Here is an 11,740-nt window from a genome sequence, read left to right as displayed (position 1 = left end):
ATACCTTGCCCTACACAGAGTCAGAGGTGTGCGCCACCTTCATCTGTTAGCATTTCTGTTAGCAAAGATAGACACCAGCTATTGTTGTTCAGTTTTGGGTTAGATGTACTGTACATAGTGAGTTATATATACCCTTGTTAACAGCAGAGCTAACAGAGAGAAGATGGGTGTATTGTGTATATCAGTATATATTTTAAGCTGAGTGCTATTGTGATGCTGTACTTTGTGTGGAGAGTAATGAACATATACAGAAATTACAATATGGGCAGCTTCACAAACTAGCAATGGACTGACTAACTCTGAAACTGATATTTTATCTGAATTTTGAACCGAGATTATCCTGTTTCCAAATTCATGTTTTTATTCTTTTCCTCTAAATGCATATTACCCTTATCAAACACAAGCTCTTTCCTTTAATCCGCAAATACCAACTAAGAATATCCGCACTTCCGCAGCCAATACATGGTCACACAAAGCAGAAAATCATACAAACTTACAGTTCTAAGTTCATCGCCAAGGTCAATCTCTCCGATAAATGCAACCAAAGATGGATTTTATTGGTAAATGACAAGTTAAATCAAGCTCAACATGATACTATTACACTATGAGACAAAGACAGTATGAAGTGTTGGAAGGAAAATAAATCTCAACTCGAGAATGATCATCATATGCAGTACCTGAACTTTACTAGCAAAGGTCTTGGATTCATAAGAAACAACAGCTACAGCAAGCCCAGCCCAGTATTTCGAAATCAGAGGCATGCTCAGTTAAGAACATCTCAGTAAGATTCAGAACAGCTTGCACACCAATTTCTGACATTTCAAATACACCATCTGACCAAAAAAAAGGAGGCATAAGTGGCATACATTTGCTTTAGGGTTAGTTTGTGGATGATGCACTGTGCAGTGGAATCGTTACTAATCCCAGTTTGATGCTGTTATTGCGCGAACAAAAAAAATTGGAGAGGATTTTATTTCTATTTATTTTCATTTTTTAAGAGACTGTCAATTTTTAATTTTTATTTTCTTTAAAGTAGTTTTGCCCCCCCCCCTTCCCTTCTCTTTAAATCCCCTTTATGGCCATTTTCCTTTTCTTTTCGAGAATCTTTTATGGACTAAAAAATCGGGTTGCGGTGGTACCTAGCACAGCCGCGCACGCACTTAACGGAGTGGCCACCGGCCGGCGCCTCCCCCGACTTCCTCTCCTCGGCTCCGGAATGCCGAAGAGGAGCTCCGCTAGTGTGTGGTAGCGCTAGCCCGCTCGGCCCATGCAGTCGAGGCCCAGAAATGAACCCGCGCCAGCGAGGCAGCGACTGGGCTGGTTCTGGAGAAAAGAAACCCATGCAATAAAAAGATGTGACACAACTTTTTTTAATTAGCTACCATAACACTGAAAGAAACAAAAATGGGCACACAAAAGACAAATGTGTGTAAAATTTGTCAAAAAGATCCCGTATTTTCAGCAGTAGATGTATGAGGTAGGGTTGCTACTGGGCCGTTCTAATAAGAAAACTAATTAGGGCATCCACAATGACGCTATCTTAGAAGTGCCATCTAGGAAACATGCTGAGGTGGAGGAAAGAGAAAGCTAAAAAAAGATTTGCCCTTTCTTAATTAAGAGATGATTTCTTAGCAAAAAATCGATCACCACATATTTAGGGGATATCTGTTTGGTAGAGATAAGGCTAAGAGATGTGGATCTCTAAGTACGTAGGGCATTTCGTTCATTCGCTTCCACCTCTCCCTTGAACCTAACCCCTCCCAAACGATTTTCATGATTTTATATAGTTACCATGGCAACAATTTAAGATCCTCTTTCCAAACCACCTTAAATTTCGTAATACATATACAAACGTGTCATGGTAATCTTATTTTGTATTCAATCTATGTTCATTTCAAGGAAATTTATTTTGCTTTTTAAACTATAAATTATCCATGGCAAACTTTTTTCGGATGTTTTTGCAATGGACAACTTTTGTAAGTTTATACTACATTTTAAATAACCGTTCTCATGGCATTTTTATTGGATTGGTCATAGCATTTTTATTTATGGCTACCCGCAATGTATTTAAAACACCATGACAATTGTGTTGACAATGACATTTTACTTATGGCTACCATGGGGGAAATACCATAGCTATTTTATTTACACCTACAATACATGGCATTAAATATATATTTTGAGATGATCACACAACAATTAAGAACTCACATGGCAAACAAAATTATGTCAACTTAAAAGAAGTCTTTTGAATTTTTACGAAGCTTCTTTTACTTGGCACCTTCTCGTATATAGAGCATGACATGTTTTTCTCTATACCATGGAAATTTTATTTTTAAATGCATGGTAATTTTATCATTTGGATCATGACAACTTTCTATTTGTGATCTTATGTTATGAAAAAAATAGATCATGCCATTTTTATTTTTAAGATCATGGCTTTTTTATTTTATTTTTATTATCATGGAAATTTTATTATCTCGATCATGGTAACTTTTTTTATAATATATCTCTAACTTTACCATCCTTTTTTTCAAAAATAACAAATTTATTTTGAAAAATTTCAATAATTTGAAATTTTGAATTTTCTAGAGAACATTGTTTGGTAAACTCACCATGTGCAGTTATACTATAGGTACCTTAGCTTTGGTTTATTTAGACAATACTAGTTTTATTGTAGCTAGCATTGCACCTTTATTATGTAGACCTTGGCAATTACATTAGTATGATGGCAATTAAAGGATTTTTTAGTATGTGTTCTTACATGCAATTGGATAATTCATCCTATATATGATGGAAAATCTTTTTCTTTCTTTTTTTGTTTGATGGAAAATGTTCCTTTTTAATATAGAATTTTTGCCATGTACATTGAAGTTTATATGTTATTTGGCAAATTAAATTTTTAGAGCTACGCAAAAAGTTTGCTTGGTATTTGGCAAATTTTCATTTATACACATGACAAAAATATACTTTAGTTTTAAAGGCATGTGTTTTGTGGTGCTAAAGCTGGGTCTTTTTTTGGCCTTTTCTTCCTTGCCCGTGTTGTAGCATCAAAAAGACCTGGAGAGGCTCTCGCTGAGTTGGTTTCGTTCGGGAAGATTAACAATAATGCTAAACACATGAAGGTTTACAGGTGTTTACACGTTGACGGGATCTTTTCAAACTAACTAAAGGATTAATCCCGGCGAACATCATAGTTTTCCCGGGCTGTGTTTTTCGAGCGAACCAAGTGTTCACTCACACGACGTCTCCGGCTGACGTTTCCCAACTATTGGCATCCATAAATACAGTAATTCATACGAATGTAAAAGAGAAAACAGTGAGCCAAACTAGGAGAAAAGAGATTATCCCGTGCATGTCTCAGTCGTTCATTTGGTTGGAGATCTGCATGCATACCTATTTTTTTTGTATACAAAAAAGACATAGGAGTAATTAACTATGGAGGGCCCCATGCATAATGCATGCACGCTTTTGTCATAGAGTTACATGCGCCATCCATCTCACCCCCTATGACTTTTTCATTTCGTCTTCTAATTTAATTTTACTGTAACTTTTGAACCAAAAATCTAAATTAAGTTTTGTTTGCATATTTACGTTCGTCGCGAAGAGAACTTTCGAACAAGACCCATTTTAAATAATTTTTGACAACTTTAAAAAAAATATGTTTCAAATACTAAAACTCGATAATAATAACATTGTTTTACCAAGTTTTACTAAATTTCATGTGCTTTTAGGGTTTTAGGTTTCCGGGCTTAGGGTTTTAGGGTTCAGGGTTTTAGTTTTAGTTTTGAAACTTGCTAAATTTATGATTGTTTTATTAAATTAGTAGTTGAAACTTGCTCAACTACCCAATTTAGCTCACGATACGTAAAGTTGTTGGATTCCGCACAAGGACACACCAAGTTTTAAGTTTCAGTTGCTGAATTTGCGAGAAACTTAGTGAATTAAAAAAAACATATTCAAAATTGATCTTATTTGAAAGCCTTCATCACAAGCAACATGAGTCTGAAAACAAAAATTAAATTGGACTTGTGGTTCAAAATATATTGATGGGAGATGGGATGGGTGGAGCTGCAAAAGGCTGCATGCAAGGGGCCATTCCAAAGTTGCACTAATCTATGCACAACCTCGGGTGTGCAGGGGAGAAAATCCACTCTCGCCAAACCAGCCTATTATCTGCTAGGAACATTTTTGAACCAAACTGTGAAACATTTTTTTTTGCGGGTGTAAACTGTGAAACCTACTCGTACAAGATTGGTGAGTGCAAAGAGAGAGGAAAATCTAAAAAGACCGTGCAAGTTCAGGTCTTAATTATTTCCTGTGCTCGCGCGCGAGCATTTTCGTAGCAGTTCAGTTGATCGCCCCGTGCTCACTTGAGACGTAGAAATCGGTGTACCTTCTCACCAGGTTCTTAGCGAGAGCCGGCTTCGCCGTCGAAGGTGGTGGCGGCGGTGGCATCGTCGTCCTCGAGGGCGGAGATGGCTGTGCCTGTGCCTGTTGCTGCTGCTGCTGCTGCTCACGAGTCTTCACCGACAGGTCCACCATCTTACGCATGGCGGGAGTCGCGTACCTCGCCCTCCCAACTTTGACCGACGTGCGCTGCTGCGAGTGCGCGCTCATGCCGCACAGCAACGACGCGCGCCCCGACAGGTCGTACTCCCTCCGGTCCCCCACGCGCTCGCTCAGCTCGCCCAGCTCCGCCGCCAGCTCCGCGCACCCGGCGTCGCCGCTCGCGCCCAGCGGCGACTGCCTCAGCGCCATGCGCCGGCGGCTGAGCATCTCCGACGCCTCCGCGTGCTCGCCGCGCTCGGCCGCCGCCCGCGCCGCCGCGATGTCCTCGGCGGCCTGCACGCGGAGGCGCTCCCGCTCGACCTCCACGTCCGGCTCTGCCTCCGGCGCCTCGACCGGCCTCTTCACCGCCACCTCCTCGCCTGCCACGTCCACCGACTGCCCGGTCGCGACGTCGCGGTATGTGCAGCTCACCTTCATCAGCGATGCCACGTCGTCCGTGGCGCCGGCCTTCGGCACGTCCACGAACAGCAGGAAGCGCCTTTCCTCGTCGGCATACAGCTCGCCGACCTCCACCGCGGCGGTGCGCCCGTTAGCGTCGACGCGGCTCTTGTAGCGCCCCGACTTGATGGACCGCACGCGAACGCCAGGGGAGACGCACTCGACGGCGACGCGCGCCTCCTGCGCGGCGACCGAGAGAAGCCCGCCGATGCACTGCGCGAACGAGTCCTGGATGACGGCCTCGTTCTCGATGAAGGCGAACGTGCCGCCGGTGGCCTCCGCGATGGTGTGCATGGCCGCCGAGTCGTGGTCGGTCCCAAAGCCGAACGTGTGGATCGGCGGTGAGGACCCGTCGCCCGTGCGGATCAGGGAAGGTGGCACGAGCTATGAAGCACCGATACGGCAGAAACTTGTGTATCGGCGTACCGATCGTCGCCGATACGGCGATACGCATGATACGGCGGCGATACCTGTATCCTGGACGTATCGTTGTTTTCGATTTAAAAACAAAAGAAAAAACACCGATACTTCCTGTTCAATGTCCACGATACGCGGGGACACGGCCACCCAGTAGAAGGACCTGAAGAGAAAGAACTCATCAGCTTATGGAGCTATCCTACATGAGATCATGAGTCATTCTTTAGATTTTGATTTTTGTAAGTTTAGTCATGAATTTAGGAGCTCGAATGTCGAAGCTCACAACATAGCGAAGTTTGCTTTATCTCTCGGTGTGGGTCACCATGTGTGGTTGGGACACCCGGAAGATCTTCCACCCGTCCCTGTAAAACATTGTGACGAATTAATAAAGACTTCGCGAGGTTGTCTCAAAAAAAATCTCTCTCTTCGTTTGTTCGCACACCAGGCGCTTGCACGAGCGAGCCACCGCCGCCGCCGCCACCTAGACTCGCCTCCCCGCCGGCCGTCGTCGCAGACTGGAGTAGTTTGTGTTAGAGTTGTGTCGAATATTGTGTACAAGGTAGGTTACAGTTGGACTTGTAGTTGTATTGTGTTTAGATAGGATATGGAGTCGTGTCCTAATAGGACACTTGTATCCTAGGCCTCTCATATATAGCGGGGGTAGACACATGATGTAACCTATGCCAACATAATAGCACCGGAACGCAGGGGAAGCCGGCGGCATGTGCCGGTGTCCAGGGCGACCGGGTGCGGTATTGTAGCGGTGTCATGGGGAGGAGCGCCCATAGTCAAGCCCCGGGGATGTAGCCATATCGGTGAACCTCGTTAACAAATCTCGGTGTCGTGCTCGTGTGATTGCTTGGTCCTCGGATGATCGACGATTGCCTCGGATTTATTCTAACAAGTGGTATCATGAGCTAGGCTGGACGGAGGTGCATCGTTGATCTAAGGGAGGCGGAAGGTATTGTTGGAGTTCTGCAGGGAGTGATCGTAGTCATTGGAGTGGGAATCGACTTGAGGCGATCTAAGAAGCAGAATCGGCGGTTGTAATTTTCTTGAGGCGATCAAAGAGGCAACATGCAGCGGCGGATGGTTCAGCGGCGACGGCGGGCAGGCAGGCAACGTGCATAGTGTTCGTGATCTATTCGGTCTCGGCGAGATCGTAAGTAGGGATGGCAATGGGTACCCATTACCCGCGTACCCTGTGGGTAAAAACCCTATTAGGGTAAGGGTATGGGACAAAAAATTACCCATGGGTACTTAAATGGGAAAATATCATACCCATCGGGGAGAGAGGGTACGGGTATGAGATCGTATAACCCATGCCCGCGTACCCATGTACCCATCTAAAATGTTAACAGGTGGGTTTTCGTTAATATCCCAATGTATTGATTTCCCCTCTTAATCACGCTAGGTAAAAACTCTAATGTGTATTCAAATTATCTCTATAATTTATCATGATTTCGTGAACTTAAAGTGTATGCATATGTGTTGTTATTTATGATTATGTGTTCTTATTTATCATTTTTATATGTCACTTTATAGGAAAGTACTTTTGTTTATGAGAATATGTTGTTGTTACAATATGTTGTTGTACATTGTTGTTTAAAATGTGTTGCTATTAATAATTTATGATTATATGTTACTTTTTACAACTATTGTCTACTCAATTGATGTGCTGTAAACGCGGGTATTTTTACCCGCGGGTATCCATATACCCTGTCAGGTGACGGGTATGGGAAAAAATTGTACCCTTGACGAGTATGGGTATGGGTGATGGGTAAACTCAGGACGGACGGGTAAGAGTATGGGGTAGCTCCACCCGTACCCATACCATGCGGGTGCCATCCCTAATCGTAAGTGATTGACGGAACGCATAGCAGGGAAGCCGAGCGGGCCCCAGCGCAAGCAGATTGGAGGCCCATCCGGAGAGCTGAGCTGCTGAGCGCAAGCCGAACGCGTGGGTGCGTGCAGACGTGAGTTTTGGTTTGGACCAAAAGAAGAGGACCGAGTCCTTGTATATGGCGCAAAGGCAGATCAAGTCGATGAAGAGGAAATCCATTGATACATATCCATCGGAGTACTACTTGCGTAGGAAATTGGCAGGAAAGCAATTGCTAGCATCGGGAATTGAGCCAGGTGCTGCTTCACGTGAAGACCAGAAGATTTTTGTTCTTTGGTTGGAATTTGCTATTAGTGCATGAGGGTGTACCATGTCAGGTTTTGCTTATGTACTTGGGCATCACGTGAGGAAAGCTCAGATAATTTTTCGCAGGGTCAGTCGTACAAAGAACTATGGCGTCATCGGGTACCACGTTTGAGGTGGAGAAATTCACGGAACTGAAAACTTTGGGTTATGGCAGACAAGGGTGAAAGATTTGTTGGCACAACGGGGATGCTTGAAGGCGTTGCAGGAAGTCATGTCAGCTAAGATGGAATTGTCAGGTGATGGATGGAAATTTTGTGGAAGGCGATTTGGGAGCCTTGAGCGTGTCATACAGTCGAACGAGTTTGGCTGGGTCGGACTGGGCAGTCTGACGGGATCGACGCAAGTCGGTTGGTACAGAAGACGGTGGTGGGATCGGCGACGACGACACAGGGCGTGATGCTGATGGTGACCGACTTCTGGGCGTGGAAACACGTGGCGCAGGCCTCGAGGGCTTGTGTGGCTTCGACAAGACTGTGGCGCGGGGTTGATTCAAGGTGGTGAGCTTGAAGTTGACGGGGCGCGTGGGTGGACTGATCATCTACCATGGAGTCATGTTGAAGGTGGAGCTGGATTGAGGGGCTATGATGTAAGGATCTAAGGAATCGAAGCCTATTCAGCGGACGAGAAAAAGCGAGGGACACATAATTCAGACTAGAGCCCAGTGGTCCGATGAAAGCGTGAAACTCGTCGTCGGTCGGTGATGATCGATGGTACTCTGCAGTGGGGGTTGAGTGGTGTGGTTTCGTGATCCTTGAGACTCGACCAGGACAGTGGAGGCTCGACGCGGTAATAGCGGCGAGGCGTGCGGTACATACGGGACATGGAGACGGGCCAGGGCTCTGGTGGTCATACATGTGGTGAGACAACTGCGAATTTGACTCGGGATGACTACAAGCAATGGTGAAATTCCTTCAAGTTTTAGACATGCAGTCAAGAAAGGAGCGGTGATGTTGAGTTCAGATAACTCTTATGTGTGACACCCAATATGTGAGTTGTTCACTTTCATGCAGGTCAGTGATCAGTGTGATGGCGTTGGACTGATACTCTGGAAGTTGGGAGCACACACTAGAGTAACAAGGAACTTAATTTTGCTCGAGTGTTGACTGTGGTCAAGAAAAGAAGGGACTACAAGTTGCAGGTGGAGTCACATGGAGTCTTTAGAGTAGCAGCGGTACTCATGGGATAATCTCAAGTTCAATGTACATGGAAGTTTGACACATGGACGAACTCAAGGTGGTGGAGAATATTCGCCAAGGTGGAGTTTGTTAGAGTTGTGTCGAATATTGTGTACAAGGTAGGTTGCAGTTGGACTTGTAGTTGTATTGTGTTTAGATAGGATATGGAGTCGTGTCCTAATAGGACACTTGTATCCTAGGCCTCTCATATATAGCGGGGGTAGACACACGATGTAACCTATGCCAACATAATAGCACCGGAACGCAGGGAAAGCCGGCGGCATGTGCCGGTGTCCAGGGCGACCGGGTGCGGTATTGTAGCGGTGTCATGGGGAGGAGCGCCCATAGTCAAACCCCGGAGATGTAGCCATATCGATGAACCTCGTTAACAAATCTCGGTGTCGTGCTCGTGTGATTGCTTGGTCCTCGGATGATCGACGATTGCCTCGGATTTATTCTAACAGTTTGCCGCCGGCGCCTGGGATTGCCTCGCTGCCATGCCTAGGCACCACGCCGCCGCCTCGGTTGACTAGAATCTTCTCCGGCACCGTCGCCGTTGCCACTTGCCGGCAAGAGCGAGGTAAAATAGATCCGGCAAACTCTACTGCTCTCTAATTGTCTATCCATTCGTGTTTTATTTCTTCAATAGTTCTTGGCTCTCTGTTCGTGTTACAAACCGGACCAACGATGCTTGGCTGGCTTCTTGCATATTGCAATTGGTTGCTGATGCTGTGCTGCTACTTCCTATTGCTTGCTCATGTACTGTCTGCTACTGCTTGCAATTTGTTGTTTATGTTATTGCTATTGCTGGGAACACGACATGGCATCTGCCCGGAGTGGAATAGGCAAACAAATTCACCATGATGAGTCGAGGACCTGGATGGTCATTCAAGACTTGAAAAGAGGCATGGAGGAAATCAAGCAACCAATGGGACAGCATATTGATCTCATCTCAAACATTCTATTATGTTTTGTATTTTATTACATGTCATTTTATTGTAAAAAATGACATGTAGTCGGTGGCCACGTCTTGATTGTAAAACCTTGAAGACAGCGTGTAGTTGTCTTGGTCGTCGGAGAGCAGGATGACGCCGGTGACGGCGTTCCTGTAGCGGCGGCCGTCGATCACCTTGGCCGCCTCGCGAAGGCCCTCCTTGATGTTGGTCCCGCCACCCGCGGCCAGGGACTCCACGGTGCGCTCGGTCGAGGCCCGCCCGGCGTCGGACATGCGCGTGAGGCGGGTGAGGCGGCGGGCGTCGCACGAGAAGGACACGAGGCTGAGGCGGTCGTGGGGGCCGAGCTTGTCGACGACGAAGCCCACGGCCTGCTTAAGCAGCGCCAGCTTGCGGCCGCCCATGCTCCCGCTGACGTCGAGCACCATCACGAGATCAAGGGGCGCGCGCGCCGCCTTCGCCGCGGCCGGAGCCAGCGCGGGAGCCTTGGCGTGCACGAGCACCGCGAAGCCGTCGCGGCTGGCGTCCTTGGCGATGGCAGGGTATTCGCAGTGCGTCGTGATGGACATCACTCCGCCGCCGGCAGTCGTCGTCTCCGTGGCGGCAGCTGCGGGCTACGGCTCGAGCGGCTCGTCGTCGCGGAAGAGCAGGTCCCGGGCGGGCGCCACGCCCGGCACGTCGCGCCACGGCGTGAAGCAGAGCGGGCAGGCGGTCTGGTGGTGGACGCAGCGGAGGTGGAAGCTGTGGGAGCACTCGGCCGTGAAGGTGGCGTGGCCGCGGCCCATGTCGCCATGACAGACGGCGCACCTCGTCTCCATGGGATTAATCATCCTAAGCTCTTGGATTCGCCTTCTTCTCCGATGAAACGTACTATAATTTTGTTCGTGCGTAGCAATGGATCTACTATAGCTGTGGGGTCTGATTTAATATAGCACCGAATTATGATTAATTAAGAGTCAATTACACCACCGGTGCTAAAACTTGGCGTGAAAAATCAGTTTAGTGCTAAAAGTTACGGCATACATTGAACTGGTGTTATAACTTGGATTTGTCGTGCATATACGGTGCAAAACGTATTTGTATACGAACAATGTGCTGACTAGACGTGCCATCATGGCATGGGGCCCGTGTCAGCCACCAAACGAGAGAGGCAGTGCTTGTGGCCTGTTTTTTGCCGGAAAATCTTAGGAATTTTTTTTCTCACAAAAAGTCCTCGCATGGGTCTTGGATTTTTTTTTTCTTGCAGGAGACCCTGGAGCGGGTTGGTCTACGAATAATGTGCAAAAATCTGACCGACTGCGATTCGATACAGAGCGGGTTGGTCTACGCAGCAGGCAAACTTGTTTGTTTAAAGTTGTTATATACGTCAGCTATATATCCTGAAAGTATTTAGCAGACTCAAGTTCCTAAGGCCCATTTTGCACTGTTATTTTTTAGAACTTTTATAAAGTATCTATAAATTGTAATCATGTGTTCTTATTAAATTAAATTTCAAAATCAAATGAACACTTTTATAAATTATAATTTATTTAAATATATACAAAATATGAAATTACTTTGATATTTTTAGGAAATACTCCCTCCATCCGAAAAAGTTTATCCCTCAAATAAATGTATCTTGCACCAAATTGGTGCTACATACATCCATTTGAGGGACAAACTTTTTCGGAAGAAGATAGTACATGACTATTTTATAATGTAATATTATATATTATTTATAACATAAGATTACAATTTACACATATTTTATAAATTTCTAGAAAAAAATAACGATGCTGGGTGGGGTGGTGCCCACGTGCACCTGATTACTACATGTCCTTGTTTGAATCCCAGTCAACTATTTTTACATTATATAATATATATGTTTCTTAAAGCATGAACTCTTTTATATACTACATGAATAGTATGTTCAAACTACGAAATTTTTTAAACTATATAATTATTTACTAAAATATACATAAAAATAGAAACTTTTT

The 11,740-nt window shown here is 45.6% G+C and overlaps 1 pseudogene; it reads right to left on the bottom strand.

The window, feature by feature from the left end:
* Positions 1-4,350: 4,350 nt before the first annotated feature.
* LOC123114956 (E3 ubiquitin-protein ligase WAV3-like) lies at positions 4,351-10,690 on the bottom strand (annotated as a pseudogene).
* Between the last annotated feature and the right edge of the window lie 1,050 nt (positions 10,691-11,740).

Source organism: Triticum aestivum, chromosome 5B (assembly GCF_018294505.1).
Source record: "Triticum aestivum cultivar Chinese Spring chromosome 5B, IWGSC CS RefSeq v2.1, whole genome shotgun sequence".
Lineage (NCBI taxonomy): Eukaryota > Viridiplantae > Streptophyta > Magnoliopsida > Poales > Poaceae > Triticum > Triticum aestivum.
The sequence above is the reverse complement of the archived record's forward strand: the minus strand, read 5'-3'. Positions and strand labels throughout refer to the sequence as shown.